This window comes from Loxodonta africana, chromosome X, assembly GCF_030014295.1.
Source record: "Loxodonta africana isolate mLoxAfr1 chromosome X, mLoxAfr1.hap2, whole genome shotgun sequence".
Classification (NCBI taxonomy): domain Eukaryota; kingdom Metazoa; phylum Chordata; class Mammalia; order Proboscidea; family Elephantidae; genus Loxodonta; species Loxodonta africana.
This window is the reverse complement of record NC_087369.1, coordinates 11,911,753-11,915,513: the sequence shown is the minus strand read 5'-3', so window position 1 is coordinate 11,915,513 and position 3,761 is coordinate 11,911,753. Positions and strand designations below refer to the sequence as shown.

The 3,761-nt window shown below is 37.4% G+C and overlaps 1 non-coding gene across 1 annotated transcript; it reads left to right on the top strand.

Moving 5' to 3' along the window:
• The first annotated feature begins 373 nt into the window (after positions 1–373).
• Positions 374–477, top strand: LOC111752235 (U6 spliceosomal RNA). The gene has a single exon (XR_002787215.1). It is a non-coding gene; the product is annotated as a U6 spliceosomal RNA (small nuclear RNA).
• Positions 478–3,761: the final 3,284 nt, after the last annotated feature.

Here is a 3,761-nt window from a genome sequence, read left to right as displayed (position 1 = left end):
CTGTTGAGCCACATTATTGCTTACTTGGGGTGACTGAGTCTTTGTGTATCCCAAGATCAATATGAGGGTAAACCCACTCCTTCTCTACTGGAAATTCCAAGTGTTTTAGTCCAAACCTCAGAATGGGGTGCTAAAATTGGTCAGCAGTGAGTATTTTTCAGTGAGCCCGTATCTTACAACCACAAGATTTGCCAAACCATGGTGCAGTCATGCACCAACAGCCCTATGGCCTACTTCATTTGTGCCCAAAGGAATATATGAAAAAAATAACTAGAATTTTCATAGCCTCGAGACTCAAATGATTCTATAATCTGTTCACTGGTTTCGGGGTGTGAAACAATTATTTCTGTTCCCAAGGGAAAAGCAAATTGTTGTGCTTGCTTCAGCAGCACAGATACTAAAATTGGAATGATACAAATATTAGCACGGCCCCTGTGCAACAAAGACACTCACGTTCAGGAATCATTTGATATTTTGCACAGCTCCCGGAGGTGCAACCTGTTGTTGGTTTACACTAAGGAAATTGCGTGAATCAAAGCAACATGTGGCATCTAATATGGAAACTGATTTTTTACTATAAACACAAAAATAAATAAATAAATAAGCAAATTGCTGAAAAGTTCCTTGCATGAAAAACAATTTCTTTAATATTTAAGCTTTTTAAAAGAGTACAAAATTGTAGATTGAGACACAGATCCTTGTATATTTTAGGCTAATATTCACTCTAACTAAATTAAAAATGTGAGGGCATCTCTCTGATATTTTACTGAAATTGAGTCTTTTTCTTCAAATCAAATCTCCAAAGTATGACACCTATTTTAAATTAAATTTCCCAAGAACTAATGGGACATTTCGGAAACGAAAAATGTTGAAAGGTATCTTTTCTTTCTTTTTTTTTTTTTTGCTTTTTATTCCTCCCCCAGGTAAGTGGCCACTTATCTGGCAATCTTACATTATGTTTGCGTCTATATAACTGCCAAGGCTGTTAAAATTATAAAACATTATAAAATTAAGTTAGGAAAGAGTACTAACTTTTTTTTTATGCTACTTGAGTGTAAACATACAGAAATATCTTCACAGGGATTCCAGTTATAGGGAAGGGATTTCAAAGATTCAAGAAAAGCCCAGAGGGTACAGGAAAATAGAAGTGATATCTTACGCCCAAAAGTGTTAGTCTAGCGTTTTCTACATGTTTTAACCCTCCTAGAATGAAATGATTTGAAGTTCTCCTCTGGTTTGTACTCTTCTATTTAGCCACCATTTTTTTTAATACTCTAAAAGCTTGTATTTCAAAGGTATAGTATTTAAGGAGAATGTTAAACAAAACACCAGGCCACAGATGAATCAAAGGATGGCTAGAATGTTAGTGTTTCCTTTATTTCAGCTTACTGAAATAATTTAAGGCCAGAACTTTGGTTCAAATTACTCATATCATAAAATTCCAAGGTAAGAGGGCATTTAACAATAACAGTGGCTTATATTCAACTTTAGTTCAGAACATCTCAAGAAAGCCCAACATAAAGCATTTCTAAAAATTAACTTCCAAATAAAAGTATATAGTGTATCTAATCTGGGGGAATGTATTATAAGTAATTTGGTTAAATTCCAGTGTAGACAGCAATAACTAGAGTAACTCAAAGACCCCTCACTATCAAGGAATCCGAAAGAAGAATCTCCCAAATTGTTATGCCTTATCTGAAGTTACTATAGTTATTTTTTTGTTCTCTGTCCCTTGGGGAGGTTTTTAAGTAACAACAGGACCAACCAAGAGGTACAGTCAAGTTTTGTTATTTGCAGTAATTATGTTCTATAAAGTCACCACAAAAAAATAAATTAGCAAAAACTGAACCATTTCTCTAGGGGAGATACAGGGTTAGTTTCCTCAGTCCACTGATCACAACAGTTTATCAACTAATCTGAATAATTTCTGGACTTTGCTTAATTGTATTATGCTAAGGTTAATTTCTTGGTTTTGATAAATATTTTATTGTTACATAAGATGTTAACCATAGGGGGAGCTGGGTGAAGAGTATAGGAGAGTTCTCTAAACTATGTCTGTAACTCTTCTGTAAGTCTAAAATTATCTGGGGAAAACAAAAACAACTGTTAAAGATAAACTGTGTCTTGGTTCCTGGGACGTGTCTCTGTAGGAATCATGCTAGCGAAATTAGCTCCAGAAGTTCCCTTTTAATCCTTTTTCGATTTCCAATATCTTTACTATTTTTGCTAATTCTCCAAATTAAAATATTCTCAGGATTGACAGTATTATTAATTACTCCCATAACCTGTGTTGAGTTTGCTTCTTCTCTCTAGTGACCAGAGTCCAATAGCTGACGACGAGCCTTCTGTTTAGCAGGGCTGACATAGTTTCCACTCGAGAGGATGACCCTATAGAGAGTTCATTTTAATCTGTTGTTCTTAGGTGCCATCGAGTTGGTTCCGATGCATAGTGACCCTACGCACAACAGAAAAAAATACTGCCCGGTCCTGTGCCATCCTCACAATCATTGTTATGCTTGAGCCCATTGTTGCAGCCACTGTGTTAATCTATCTCATTGAGAGTCTTCCTCTTTTTCACTGACCCTCTGCTTTACCAAGCATGATGTCCTTCTCCAGGGATTGGTCCCTCCTGATAACATTTCCAAAGTATGTGAGATGAATTCTTGCCATTCTTGCTTCTAATGAGCATTCTGGCTGTCCTTCTTCCAAGACAGATTTGTTCCCTCTTCTGTCCGTCCATATTCAATATTCTTCACCAACATCATAATTCAAATGCATCAGTTCTTCCACATTCTTCCTTATTCATTGTCCAGCTTTCACATGCATATGAGGTGATTGAAAACACCATGGCTTGGCTCAGGCGCACCTTAGTCCTTAAGGTGAAATCTTTGCTTTAAAGAGGTCTTTTGCAGCAGATTTACCCAATGCAATGTGTCATTTGATTTCTTGGCTACTGCTTCCGTGGGTGTTGATTGTGGTTCCAAGTAAAATGAAATCCTTGACAACTTCAATATTTTCTCCGTTTATGGTGATGTAGCTCATTGGTCCAGTTGTGAGGATTTTCGTTTTCTTTATGTTGAGGTGTAATCCATAATGCAGGCTGTGGTCTTTGATCTTCCTCAGCAAGTGCTTCAAGTCATTCTAAGCTGACAAGGGCTTATATTGGGGAAGAGGGCACCAAACCGAAATGAAAATATGTTGAGAAACCACATCACCAACAGAAAACTGCCTGGTGAAGACCTAGTCAGAGAAAAGGAAAATGAGAGATGGGTTGTTTGGGAAGGTATTTCATGTCACGTGTAGAAAGCCTAAGGAGCTATTTTCCACTGTAGAAAATACTGGAAGGTAGAGTGGAATAGTCACATCTTCTAGAGAAGAGCTTCTTGGTCAAACCATGTTGGAGATTTTTGGACAAATTCCCTGCTCTCAACTCTGCCTATTTCAGAGAAAAGTTTTTTATTTTTTTCTTCCAGGTGTTACTTTTGATTCTTTCCTTCCATATTCAGTATGTATTTGGGCACCTCCCCTGTAGAGGGTACCCTGCAAGTAAGTACCTAGTGGCCAGATTAAGTGGTCTGACAGGAGCAGCCTCGGACTTAATGTTAGAGGGGTTGGCATTTGGTTGCAGTCCTACATCTGTCAGTAGACGAGCCTGGGGATTAGAGCCACAGTCACTGGGTCTTCAAATTTCTTAAACGCTTAAAAACATGCTCGGCATTTCTCAAGCTGGAAGAACTAAAGAAAAAAAAAATCAAGCCTCA